Below are 15,269 nucleotides of genomic sequence, written 5' to 3' on the forward strand. Positions count from 1 at the left end.
CTTCTCATTTCCAGCACAAGATCTGTATACACTTTTTTGTTGCCGCATATGGTCACTCATAGTGGAATGCAGGTCAATATTTATGCCTTTGATTCAGGAATTATGAATCTTAATTGATAAAATCTTCGACCAACTCCTCGTGACTTGTCTGCATACCAGCACCAAATGACTTCTCCCAGATTGAAAATGAAGATACTTAAATAAACACTTAAACAGTTAACATTGATGTCCATGGACTTAGATACCACATTAATGGAAAATTTAATTGCTGTCTCATTGACATAAATAACCCATGGTTCACAGAAAGGTGTTCTAAATTGAAGTTGACCACGGATCAAGACTTAATTGCCAACAATTATAAAACTACTACAACCAAGAAAATTACAATGCCTGCGTCATATTGTAAATACTAGATATTAAACTTAAAGAGGAAACCTTGTCAAGTTTACAATGTCCAAGCTATAGATAAGATGGAATGTTATTGAAACAGTGGCATTAGATTCATACAAGGTTGGGCGGTAAATACCAACCCCTGTATTTACCAGTGGTATTTACCGGTATTTACCGCCCCGGACAATACTCCCCAAGTGGTCAATACTGGCAAATACTGGTCAATTGAATTTTCATGGTTGTTTCTACTATTGATTGAAGTAAAATCTTGATCAAAAGACAAATATAATGTGTCAGCTTATAAAATTAATGAATTTGATATGTTTTATTCATTTATAACACTTATTCTTACGGATTTAAAATTTAGTTTTTATGAATTATGATATTGCATACTTAAGAATTTACAAATTTTATATTTTATTTCAACATGTTTCAATCAATATATTTTTATTCCAAATGTATGATTTTACAGGTAATTAAAATTAAAGGTAAATGAAGTTACATGGGTCTTTTTACCTATCACCTGGCATTGCTAGGTGTGAAAATTTAATTACTAAAACAACAGCCTCCAATAAAAGTTGACAGTACATGGGTTGAAAGTAATAAAATTGATATATGAAGACTCCCTTGAACAATAAATTATTTCCTGTCTATAGCTATTTAACTGTGAGATTAAAACCTTCTTCATGCTGCATGGGAACGGAAATTTGAAGCAGGGACAAAAAGTTTTTATCTTTTGTATATTATGTACACATTTATCAATGTAGATCTTTTTTTGAATTTACTATAGAATTAGAAATGAAAGCATTAAAAATGATTTGAACACTTTCTTTATAAATGAATTATTAATTGTAATTATAATTAATTGGCCAAGTAAATAGTGTTTTTTATAGTAATGACCACTCAAAATTCCAATCGACCAGTATTTGCCGGTATTTCCCAGTTTTTGCCAGTATTTCCCGGTATTTACCACTGGCATGGTCAATACTAGTATTGACCGCTTTTTTGCCAACTAATTGAAAGACAAGATTTTTGAACACAATCCTAACCCCTTGTATCTGCAGTTTTCATCGCAAAAGTGTCATATTTTGATTAGTTTATGAAATGTTAATGTGTTTACATGTACATATCAAATTTCCAGTCTATTTGGACTAAACCATGTAGATTTAAAAAAAAAAGAAACAGGTCTACAGCACAGAAGGCAACTTGAACTATTAAATTCTTTTATACAAATTCACCTTTTAATTTACTAGATGTCCTTAATGCTAAATCAACATAACATTGAAAACATAACCTTCATTCTAAACTGAATAAATGACACTTTTGTGATATATCGTGTGGATGCTATTACACTTGACTGTTGGGTAGCAAATAAAGTGTATGAATGATGGGCTAACAAGTGTGTGGATCATCATCTTCCTTGAATAACCTGTGCAATAATTAGCTCTTTGATTGTACTTTTGTGCTTGGTTCCTTAAAATCCGATTAAAATACAGAGCCAGTGTCCATGCTTTACTTGTAGAGGATTTGAAAACTCTCGATTCAACCGTTCAGGATCTAAAATATTTGTAGTGATGAAACTCGCTACTATAAAAAATTTGACAGCCGACATTTCATTGGAAGTAGAAAGTAAACAGTGTTTTCAGACCATTGTAAGCTTAGCATAGACAGAGGTTTTGTATTATTATGATTTTTTAGGTGTAGTGAATTTTTTTTGTGTAAACATGAATATTTTGAAGGATCTGCAGATCTCTCCTTATAACAGCACCAAACCTGAACTAATAATAAGGGTACCTGCTTTTGATATAGCTTTGTTTTTCACCATTTATCAGTATTGTACCTTCAAGCCTTCACTCTACTGGACAACCTTGATCAGCCTTCAGGGGTTCAATAAGTCAATTAAGTGTCCACAATAAAACACAACCCAATAACAAGTGTCTCCATGAAATCATAAGACGATTGGAAAGTGGAAGCATGTCGTTAGCCATTGGTCAAGAACAGGTCACACCTTTTTGCTTTACTGCACTGCAATAACTTCACTTGTTTCAACTATTGACAATTGTTAGGATAAAAATCAGTACAAGTATCTGAAACCTCAGTGTTTTAAGAAATTTCAAGAAAAAAAATACACAGAATAATAGCACTTTTTGTGCTTAAATATACATCTCATTTAAAATTGAAGTGTTTTGAACCAGATCATATCAAATATAAAGTATCAATAAAATAAATTTTTCAATTGAACAAATTCTACAAGTCTAATGGCTCATCAAAAGAACATAGACAAACCAATAATTTACCTTCACCTCTCATTCTATTTATTGCAGCAGCAAGCAGCACCAAATGACAAGTCTGGGACTCTAACTTCCTGTAGGAGAGTTGCGGAAAAGCTTATATTGGATGGGACTACATACATCAGCACTTCATAATGTAGAAGACAATAAATTGGCCAGTGTGGACATGTCATTCAGTAGCTTCAACCTTTAGATAAGTATACTCTGGATACTCATGCAAGCACAGTTTATGGCTGCAAGTAGGCAACTCCCATAGATGAAAAGAGAAAGACAGTAATGGAGACACAATAGCTGATCATAACTCTTCACAGATTAAATCATTTCAAGAAGTTATATAAAAGGCTGACTCAAATATGACAATGTTATTTCAAAAGTTAGGTTTAATACACATCAAATTGAAACATGAAATGGGATCACTCATGATATGCAAGGGTGCACATACCTTTTTTGGAGATTATATTACTTGAAAAGTTGTAAAATATTTCAACGACTACAATTTGCATTAATTTTAGTAGATTATCAGGTTTAAATTGTTGTCAGAATGAATTTTATTTCTTTTTAGTGCCATCTGTGCAAATTTTTAGTGGTGATTGCCATTACCAAATGTAGCATATTTTTTTACAAAAACAGTAACAGTTTCATGAAGAATTTAATTTTTTAAAACAGGATGGCTAACATTTTTAATTTAAAGACAACACTATACATGTGCAACTGTAAATTTACTAAAAATGCCATTTGAAATTAACAAAAAAAATTATCGGGCTATCCTACATCTGATATTACTTTCAAATTTAAATATAAATTCAAAATCTCTACAAACCACAAACTCATCAATATCTGGTAAAACTTCAGACTAGCAATAGCCTTCTGTTATCAACAGTAGGGGTACACCAAGAACAAACAGCAAATCACATTTCTGTTATTAACAGCAAGGGTACATCTAGGACCAAGTCTTTCACCTTTCTGTTATGAACAGCAAGTGTACATCACTGAACAACGGCCTTTCACCTTTTTGATATCAACAGCAAGTGTACGTCAATGACCAACAGCTTTTCCCCCTTCTTTAAACAACAGCACTAGTTCATCAAGTCTCATCTAAAGATTCAGCCATTTTATACAAACTTACAATTCATCCTTTAAGAATGTCATTGTGGACTGTAATAAAAGCTTATTTAAAAGTCAAAGGTTATACAACAATATGCAATACAGAGGTTGAAGTTTGGGCAAATGACATATATTTCGAATTGACAAACATTTAAAGTTTTTTTAAAATACTTTGGTATATACATTGTACCAGAAACTGATTTTTTTTTTTAAATATTCACTTCTATCAATTGAAACTTTGTTTCTAGAAGCTTCTCAGACTTGAAATTTTGCCAAATTCTGTAATTCTCACTTCCTATTTAATTAATTAACTTGCTCTCCCTTTAACAACACATCAACCATTTTGTGACAAATAACTCATTTTTCTTTTAAAATTGTTTTGGTTTTATGTTAGATGTTCAATTTTGAAGCATCATGTTTACAAATATCGGTTCAGAGTGAAATATCTGGTCAATTTACACACAAACAACATGAACCTTACTTTTACCTTCCAGGATTTATCTATTTCAGCAGACAAATGTTCTTTTCTAAGGAACCAAATGATCGAGGACAGCCAACAAGTATTGTACTGGATGATGCAGTGTAGTCCACTTTTTACTCTTCCCAGTCAATTACTTTCAAGAATCAAGAGGAAGACGGAGGACCCCAGCAAGGAATAACGTTGCAATTCAACAGTCTGTGGTATGAATGGATTTTGGAGCAGTAAATTGTAGCATTTCAAATTTCAAGTAGAGTTGATGTGCAACACTATTTAGTGCTGTGCAAGGTTATTATTTGGCCTCCTCTTTGGTTACAGTCACCTTTTCCCCAAAGGAAATGAAAAGGAATAAAAGTTACATTCGTACATCAAGGTCTGCAATTTTGAAATCTTCAATTGTATATTCAAGTTGGAGTTTTAATACTGAAAAACATTGCTTTCAGGGCATGCTTAACATAATATATATTGTATATTGAACATGTGAAACTTCCCAAACACAAAATTTGCATTATTTTAACTTAATGTGGAACAGGATAAAGTAATCTCTTTTGTTTGACTTAATTCCATCAAATTCACAATTATATCTGATTTCTTTTCTTGTCAAATGAAAACAATGAATAAACGTAATAAAAAATGACTGATACATTACAAACCACTGCTCATTAGCTGATAAAATGTCACAAACTAGATTATTATACTAGAATAAACTACCAGTTATTTCAACATCAGTTGTTCATTTTCTTATCAGTTTTACTTTAGGAAAACCAAGTCTTTCATTCCATGTGGCAATGACACAGCAGAAGAATAAGGTACCAAGTCTATGAAAGAAATCCAGTCTTGTTTACCAACATGTATAGTTTCTTGCTTCAGAGACAGAGTATAAAGACTGCATACTGAAATTTTAATATTAACAAAGGCAAATTATCACGTGCAAATTATGAACTATTTAAAAATTTAGTAATTTTCACAATATGCAATGTATCTATTTCCTGTTTACTGTACTGTTCCAACACTGGAATATATTTTTGGCAGCATATATTTATTATGCGATTGGTTAAAGATTCAGTAACATTTTTTTTTATACATTTTAAATATTGGACAAATTTTTAACCTTTGATATCAGCTTGGGATAAATTGAGAATTTCTTATTACAATATCAATAATGATTAGAAAGATAATTTATAATGGAAATTTAGTTTCTACTTGTTAGATTTGAAATCACTCAACATCAAGATGTAAATAATATTGGGAATTCTGTAACATGCATAATGAATACCTTTTACTAACAGGACAAGTTATCATCTGAACATTCAGAATAGTCAACTACAGCTCGACTTGAACCTTTATAAACATTCATTCCTCCCTCAATCCCTTGTTTAATAGTCATCTCTTCATGGAAAACAGTATGACCGTCTATATATGAGATCCCTGGTAAATACTTTTACAATAAAGTCTAAACATTTATGGTCTCTTTTAACTTGCATTTATAGTTAAAAAAAAAGATTTCATACTTCATCTTTCTGATCATCATGTTGAAACCCTGAACAAGAGCAGGAATCCAACCTTCTTTAAATATAAGCAACATGGACAGTATCACACCAGTCTGTCAGAGGCACAGATACACAGGGAAAGTGAACTGCAAATAGGCTGATCTTGTTGGCAACCAACTTAACTCATTAATACTCTTGAAAGGAGACCGTGTCATCCCACAATATTTCCTTTGGACTGTATGGAAATAGGAAGGACGGCAAGCTGATAAAGCTACATACACCTCTCGGACTCTATACACAAACACGAGACATATTGGCCAGTCTTCATGAAGGCTTGAAAGCTGATAAAATAATATATATATGATTTAAATTGATGATGCAACAAAGTATATTATAATCAACATGTTTTATTCAATAACAAACAAAATATAACAACAGAATACAAATCGCGAATTTTTGAACACGTATGGTGGAAAATATAAAAAAAAAAGTTTGAATTAAAAAAAAATTATGATTTATAAAGCTTCTCAAAAAACGAATTTAAAGATAAAATATCGTCGTTACCACCTGATTTTGTTTTACCCTCATCGTAAATTTCTTGTCCGACATTTTCACCTTCCCGTTTTGCCATTTTTTTACCAAGTTTTTGTAGATCCAATAATAATTTCATCTCCGTGGATTGTAATAAAGCTTTCGCCCGATAATGAAAATCTTTCCCATTTACAGTCTTTTTCTTTGATCGTACGCGACGTAGTAAATTCAACACAACTGAAGATTCGGTTACGGAAATTTCTGTGGGCGCCATCTTGGATTGACAAAAATTGTTCTATTCTATCAAATATCCTCGAATTTAAACTAAAATGAATAAAATCGGTAATCGTCCAGTCTATAAAAACGTTCTTTTTAACAAATTAAGAGTCCAAACAAAATAATAAAGCTTAGAAACTGTTATTTCGACACATCAGGGTTTCAATCTGTTCGACATAGGTCCTATCTTCTACTCATCAAACGCAACACTGGCGACACACACATCGAACTACTTTTAAGTAATACACACCTATCGTCCTACGTCATAAACACATGACATAAATTAGAAATATTTTGAAAATTCTGTTTATTTGCGTCTATTCAATCCTTTTTTGTCTTAAATTTGATTGATATTTTAATTTAAATAATAGATATCACAGGTTTTAGTCAGTGCTGAAAATTTATTAAACAATAATATAATGTACTATATTTTTGGTCGCATTTATCTTATAAAATCTTATTAATCTACTCTGTCGACGTCACAATAGATTGGAAAGTTCTAGTTAGAACTAGTTCTAAGTGTATGCGTCACAACCTAATTTTAGACACCGGAGTGGGTGATCGTTGATCAATAATTGTAAAAAACTGTTATTGACATAACTCTATGGAAAATTTAGATCTGAAAAGTCCGTAATTAAATGGCAAATAAAAAATTACGATTCAGCGTCGCTGATGAAAATTGTTAACATGAAGAGCCAACTTTGAAAAGGGGGGAAAGGACCTTTATCGGGACTGCGGGATCGGGACACAGTGTTTTTATAAAGCTCGGGATATCGGGATTTTAATCTATTTAAATCACACTCGGAAATCACAGGGACTCCGTTAGCAGATAAAAATTTTGTAAATCAATGAATAAATTAAAAACATTGATTTACAAAATTTTAATATGCTAACCGAGTCCCTGTGATTTAAATTCGAAACACTCCTACCCCCCCCCCCCCCCCCTTTTCAGCTTTTAAGTTGCAATGGCGGATCCAGAACTTTTCTTAAGGGGGAGGGGTGCACTGACTGACATAAAAATGTTGCTCCAGTCATGTTTCAATGATTCCCTAAATAATCAGCCAAATGTTTCCCCTATAAAGGGGGCGGGGGGCTGAATATTAACCCGCCTATGTAAATGGTACCGAATTTTTATTCGTTATCATCTTGATGGTTATGGGGTTTTTTTTTCACGGGCGTTTGTAGAGTGGATCCCCTCTTTTTTAATTGTGTGTTTACATTTTATTTAAAAATATTATTCTTATTTCGACTTATATTAACTATATACAATTTTACTTCTCTAAGGTGTTCAAAGTCTTTTTAATACGATTTTACAACATATGTAAAAATGAGAATATTGGGGATTTTTTTTTCAAACATTATCAAGATAAGGATAGAGGGGATATTTTTTTTACAAATATCAATTAAGGATTTGTATAGCTCATTAAGGATTTGTATAGTGACCTATACATATCCTTGCAAATCTGTATATACCCACTAAACACATAACGTTCAAAGAACGTTGTGGATTGGTTCCTGTAAGGTTATTTCGGACCTTAACGTTACACGAACGTTGTGAGAACGTTAAAATGAAACGTTACAATTCAACGTTCTAGGAACGTTTTGTTTTAACGTTGCGTGGAAGTTTCAGTTTGGTTATGTTACAAATAATACGTTGTAGAAACGTTTAATATTAGTTACTTTTTAACTTTACTTTACTAACATTCTTAAAACGTTCGAATAATGTTCCTCATTTTTTTTGAAAAAATAATCTTTCCAAACAAAATAAAAAAATAGCAAATTAATAGCAAAAAATGCAAGTAAGATGTTTGCCGTCTTGCTTGTTATTCAAACCTTTATTTTGTTTCAGAAAGTGAATGCTGAAAAAAACGAAACTGTATTAAGAACAAATTAACTTTTTATTCCTTAAACATATAGATTGCTCGATTAAAAGTTAAAATTCATTATTCTCATTATTTATTATAACTTTTTTCATTCAACTTTAATTTGTGAAACATAATTAGCAATTATATACATAATGATATTTGATACAGCCATTATGTTAATCAAGCATATTCTGATAAGGCTGACCTATAGAATGATGTTGACCAGATGTTAGACAAATTTCAAAGATAGTTGCTATGGTAATTAAGGTTATAGGAAATCTAAGTGTAATGGGATAGTCACTTTTGAGACTATTTCCTGTCGTGTATTTGTAAGAAAGCAGTGATAACAAAGAAAACAAAAGAGAAAATCGCATCATCTAAAGAGAAAGAAACATGTAAGTTGATTGTTACTTTAAAAATTCTGATATACGTATATGATTATGAATGACAAATAATACATGTTTTTTAAGCACAAATAAAACTTATTTTATTTCTGAAATCTTTGTTAAATGTGAAGATTGCATTTATAATCCTTATCAATGGAAAAGTGTATTTTCGAATTTTCCTTGTTACATACTGTTTCCGAATGTTGTTTAATTATTTTTAGGTCATACAAATTTAAAAGAATTGGACAAAATGCACAATAAATTACTTTAAGTTAGTAACATAATAGCAATCCTTAATGCCACATCGGATTCGAAATTTGCAAATATATATGCATAATTAAAATGTTTAATATTATAATATCGATAATGCTGTTGTATTTAGATTTGACTTTGTATTTTTTTCACTAGAATTATTCATTTATATAGAACATTTTTTACATGGTTCTGTTTCTTGTATCAATATCTACCCTCAATTTTCCGGCTTAACTTAGCTAGCACAGTGAAGTCTTACATTCTAAATAGATGTTGGAAGATGTGGTATGAGTGCCTTATCCCTTATGGCATCGCCTTGTATAGTCTAGTTTTAAACAAAAGTCTTTTAGGATTTATTATATTCATAAGAAGTATACATTGGGAACTCATTTCTTTATTACAGGGGCAGTGAAATAATGTTTATGAAGATTTGCTACACTGGATAAGAATTCAACAAAAGACGGATTCAGAAAAAAGTGCCAAATGAAAGTGTAGCAGAAAACAAAAGGAACACTCTTGTGAATACAACCCATGTTAGATTATAAAACAAGGACATAACTGTATAAACCTAATGAAGTGAAATTACAGAACTAGGAAGTAAGTGTATGAACATGATGAAGTGAATTACAAAACTAGGAAATAATTGTATGAACCGAATGAAGTGAAATTACAGAACTAGGAAATAACTGTATGAACCTAATGAAGTGAAATTACAGAACTAGGAAATAATTGTATGAACCTGATGAAGTGAATTACCGAACTAGGAAGTAATTGTATGAACCTGATGTCAGAAGTGAATTACAGAACTAGGAAATAACTGTATGAACCTGATGAAGTGAATTACATTTATAGGAATGAAACATCATGAATTTACTTTATAATTATCATTCTAGATCTGATGTTGCAACGTGTAGTTACATAAAATTAAACTTTTAAGAATTTGCTCCTTGTCTAGCTAAAATAAAATTATGTATTGGTATTCATATCTTTGTATTCATTATTTAAGAAAAATAGGTAACATGGATGTGTTGATTTAATTCATTCAAATATGGGTACAATTCCTGGAGAGAAAGATTAATTGATTGTTGTTTGCTAATACGTCCAGTGGCAAAATGTTCATGCATGTTCAGGAAGATGGAGAGAAAAACAACGTTGAGCCAATGAATGTAGATACGTTGGGCCATTGTTGTGCCAACATACACATGTCGTCTGGGACTAGGCTAAATTTGGGTTCCAGATTGGTAACAAATGATTATATTTAGGTTCAAGATTAGTTACACAAGGTTCTATTAAGGTTCCAGATTGGTTACACAAGGTTCTATTAGGGTTCCAGATTGGTTATACAAGGTTCTATCAAGGTTCCAGTTTGGTTACACAAGGTTCTATTTAGGTTCCAGGTTGGTTTTTCATAACGTTATATCATAACGTTCTTACAACGTAACTGGTAGTCCACACTTTTACGTTCCTACAATGTTAAATCACAACGAAACAGAAACGTTCCTGGAACATTTCCTGAACGTTTTTGTGTTTTGTGGGTATATTTTATCGCAAGTGTCCGCTATTCATTTTTCGCCTGGTACCGGTAGAACGCCGCAATGAGATTTCTTTTAGGTGAGACCCTTTTAAAAAAATCCAAAAGACATGTAACTTAATTGATCTTAATTACTATAAATCTTGTTCGTTGGAATTCATTTGTGTCAAGAGGAATAACTCTATAGTAATATCAGCGGTTGCAAGGTTTCCTCTATTTTTCTGTCATTATCTCCTGGTTAAATATGAAATACTGTACACAGGCTTATCAAATTGGACGAAGGGTTATATTACTTTATGATGCTTATGTTTGTGTGTAATAAAATTTTAGATGCAGGAAACGTTAACTGTCACTTGATATACAACATTTGAATACAAATTAATTAAATTGGTAAAATGTAAACTTTGTAACAGTTTTAAACCATCTTGGATGGTCAAACGATGTAATAGTAAATTAGAAATTATTTTAACCTCAAGATTGACTTCGCAAAGGAGGCTTATTTATCAATTAAAGATCTTAATATAAGAAGAGCTCTTTGTGAAATGAGAATAAGGCTCATGATCTTAGAATTGAGAAAGATAGATATAATAAAAAATACACAGAGAGAAATCAGCGTCTATCATGTCTATGTCATCACCGCTTTTCACATGGATCAAATTATATTGAAGATGAGACCCATTTTACAGTAAATTGTCCTTTTTATAATGAACAGAGAAAATTATTATTTGATAGAGTAAACACTTTTTGTACTAACTTTAAAGAATTCCCTATGATGATAAAATATTTCTGGCTGTTCACAAATGTCACAAATGAGCATTTACCAAAAAAGTCTCATGCGCCTAGACAATTATATCATTAAATGTTTACAAATAAGATCCTGGTGTGAACAAAATATATAAAATAATCATATATTAATATTTGATTTTTATGAGAAATGATGTAATAGTTATGTTAGACGCATGTGATGTGTTGGGCTCTGACCCTGTCCATAAAATAATAGTATTATACGGCTATAGGTTCTTGTATTTATTTTTTTTTCAATTATATTGTGCATGATAAATATTGCTGTAAAATGATGCCCTTTAAGGGTTCTTGGTGGGATAAATAAAATTCTTATCTTATCTTCTTCTTTAAAGCACTATGATGTAAGCATGCATTGACTTCGACAAAAAAAAACAGAGAGAACATTTTCGCCTATAATCTAATGGACAATACGGTAGTTGAAATGTGAGACTTTATCATAAAATAGGTCCATATGATATGAAGCAAGAATTTTAATATAACGCTATATTTGTGTATTTCACCACGAGAAAATTAACAAAATTGCTGAATAAAAATAAATACAAATGAAAGCTTTTTAAAAAAAGCTTTTCGTTTTGTACCTTAGCCTTTAATATGTTGAAAATATTTTATTTTGTAATGATTTCGAGTTTTATCCATTCAGAATATTGCTCTACATGTAAATTGTAATGGGACGAAAAAGAAAACTAGTTGTGTATGCGTGTCACTTATTTGTGATTTTGTGAAAAAAAATATAACTGCGGGGCAAAATGCCGATAAATGACAAGTCATTTGATTGTTTATGAGTAAATATTCTAGCTGGAGAACAAAATGTCATACAAGCGCAAAATTTATTGAAATTGGATAATTAATCTTTCGTGTAATCTATATTGATTCAGAACTTTCTTATTTCAAAATTTGTGTGTGCATGTGTCATCCGGCCCCTTTGTTTTGCAAGAAAACCTGTCATCAATAATATATGACTAGCTATTATCAAATCCACCATGTCCATGTAGTCAGAATCACTGTGTATCATCGCCACCGGAAATTGGGTACTAACGAAGCGGAGAGAAATAAAAAAAAAAGTAAACAAGTTAAGAATTCATTCAATTTAAAGCATTTCCATTCTTTTGATGAGGGTGCCGCTTTGGAAATGATTTTCTGATATATAATTCTTTAAAGTATTAGGCCGATAAGTACAAAATTAATAAAAGAATTTGTGTAATACTCCAAAACTTGCCACTTAGTACCGGAAAATTTTGAGGTCGATCGTCCTCTGGTGCCCCATTCTCAAGATATTGAACTGTTTTTCATTATTTTTTCAGACACGTTTTTAGATAATAATAGTGTGGCATCATATTTACTGAAATTTATTGTCAAAAACATGTATTTAAAAGAATATGGACAAAAACAGTGTTTGTTTGTTGTACGGCGAATTGCAGGACGTTGTACGGCGAATTGCAAAATAACAACTTTTGTCTGTATGGCGTCTTGCAATTTATTATTATGTTAAGAGGAAATTAATCACTGTTTAGATAATATGAAGTGACGATATTTTGTTGATATCAAAGCTTTACAGGCTTACAAATATACCAAAATGTTGTACTTATCAATTACTATTAAGTATATGCCGATAATTTAGTGCAGAAGTCCTCGTTGAGTACCGCTTTTAGATTTTCAACAATAGTCGGCTATAAAAAGCACCGACCGAAAAATGTACAAGGACTTACTCATAACAAAACAATTTATGAAAACAACAAATAAGATAGAGATGAAACAACGACAACCACCGAACCAAAGAATCGAGAATTCGAACAGACCGTGACATAAAATTGTTTTATTATTCAATTTCTGAAATGATTCATTTGTAAAAAGAAAAAAATACGAAAATACTATGTTTTCATCGAAAGTAAGGAGAAACAAATCGTGAATTGCATTTACAATTAATGTTCTTGTCAGTTTCTTTTTGAAATATATAATTTATATACATCTTAAATGCTGTCAAGCAAATGGTAGTTCTTTCAGAGACATATAATACATTATACCACATTACATATTATATGTCTCTGGTTCTATCTAATGCATATATATAATTAGATGGTGTTTGGTTTTTTTTTTGGGGGGGGGGGGGGTAAAGGGTCCGTTACTATGTTAACAACACCGCGATTTTGACAAAAACAGTTAACAACAAATTTTAAATACTGATAAGACTTAACAGCAACTTTAATCTACCCTTTTTTCCAAACGAACACAAAAGCAATGAAAAGGGGAAGTGCACATCTTCAATGTATTCAAAAGTTTGAAAACCACTGTACAAAGTCGCATAAATGCCAAGCTCCATAAGGAATCTTTTATGGCGTGCTAAATTATAATCCTGGTACCTTTGATAACTATTTATAAAGCTGACTAATTTTCAGAATACACACGCAAGTACCATATTTTTTTTTATTGACACATGGACAGACAATTGAACGGATGGAAAAGCAGACGGAGTGATTGACTCCAAGAAAAAAGACACTGCATGTATTTTATGAATAATCGAAAATGCTCCAAACAGCAAAAAGGATTCTTCTTCTGGTTATGTATATTGTTGAGTTAATATTCTATGTCAATCAGTCGTAGCAAACTTGAGTTATCGTCAAGACGTCGGAAAGTGTAACAAACAGATAGAATGAGTGAATACTATAGGGCGCGAACATTTTTTTTTATGGCAGGGGCTCTTACAGATCATGGTTACATCTCAGTCAGGGTATTCATACGACTCATTGCTTACATAATTTTATTAAAAGGAATTGCGAAGGTTTACTGATTTCTATTTTAACTGTCAAAACCAGTGTATAAATCAGAAAGTAACATGTAAGGTGTCATAAGTTGAAGCACTCTTTCATCTTCGAGTCCTAATTAACAACTCTGAGTTGATATATAAAAAGCCTAGACCCATCTTTACATTTCTGAAGTCTTAGACTAGCAAATTTGACATCAATTTGAAAACCAAGTCCTCATTTTTCGACCTCTTCTACCAGGCCAAACTGTTCAGTTATTTTACGAATTGCAAATTGAAAAAGTACTTTATTTTTCACAATTCCGTCCAGGTACTCTGGGACGGTCAATATAAACATTTCATATACATCTAAATTATTTTCATCATATGACTGACCAGGGTTTTAGCTGGATAAGAAGTGGCTTTTCCTTTTTACGTTTTGGATACATTACAAATAGAAGTCAGAAATAACTACATTAGTTAGACATATAAAGAGGGGCATGAGATATCCCTACGTGAATAACACTGCCGCATTTGTTGCACCTGCGTGACCCAACTTGAGTCCGTAACCTTTGCTATATAGTCTTTGTATTTAGTTCATTTTTTAAATTTTGGTTCATTTATATGTTTCAAGAAACAAACATTGAACTTCTACCCCCTTTTTGTAGTTTAATGATTGTTCACTTAGGAGATAGCTTCAGGTATACCAATACACAGTTACACAGAAGTTTAGTTTCGTATTATAGCCATGGACTTCTCTTGAACTGAATTTTAATGTGCGTATTATTATGCGTTTACTTTTCTACATTGGTTAGAGGTATAGGGGAAGGTTGAGATCTCACAAACATGTTTAACCCCGCCGCATTTTTGCGCCTGTCCCAAGTCAGGAGCCTCTGGCCTTTGCTAGTCTTGTATTATTTTAATTTTAGTTTCCTGAGTACAATTTGGAAATTAGTATGGCGTTCATTATCACTGAACTAGTACATATTTGTTTATGGGCCAGCTGAAGGACGCCTCCGGGTGCGGGAATTTCTCGCTACATTGAAGACCTGTTGGTGACCATCTGCTGTTGTTTTTTTATTTGGTCGGCTTGTTGTCTCTTTGATACATTCCCCATTTCCATTCTCAATTTTA

General features: G+C 31.8%; 1 long non-coding RNA gene across 1 annotated transcript; it reads right to left on the reverse strand.

Annotated features, from left to right (window-relative positions):
* Positions 1 to 4,659: 4,659 nt before the first annotated feature.
* LOC134721842 (uncharacterized) lies at positions 4,660 to 6,925 on the reverse strand. The gene is made up of 2 exons (XR_010107941.1): positions 5,540 to 6,925; positions 4,660 to 5,156 (listed from the first exon to the last, which is right to left on the reverse strand). It is a non-coding gene; the product is annotated as an uncharacterized LOC134721842 (long non-coding RNA).
* Between the last annotated feature and the right edge of the window lie 8,344 nt (positions 6,926 to 15,269).

This window comes from Mytilus trossulus, chromosome 6 (genome assembly GCF_036588685.1).
Source record: "Mytilus trossulus isolate FHL-02 chromosome 6, PNRI_Mtr1.1.1.hap1, whole genome shotgun sequence".
NCBI classification, from domain to species: Eukaryota; Metazoa; Mollusca; class Bivalvia; order Mytilida; family Mytilidae; genus Mytilus; species Mytilus trossulus.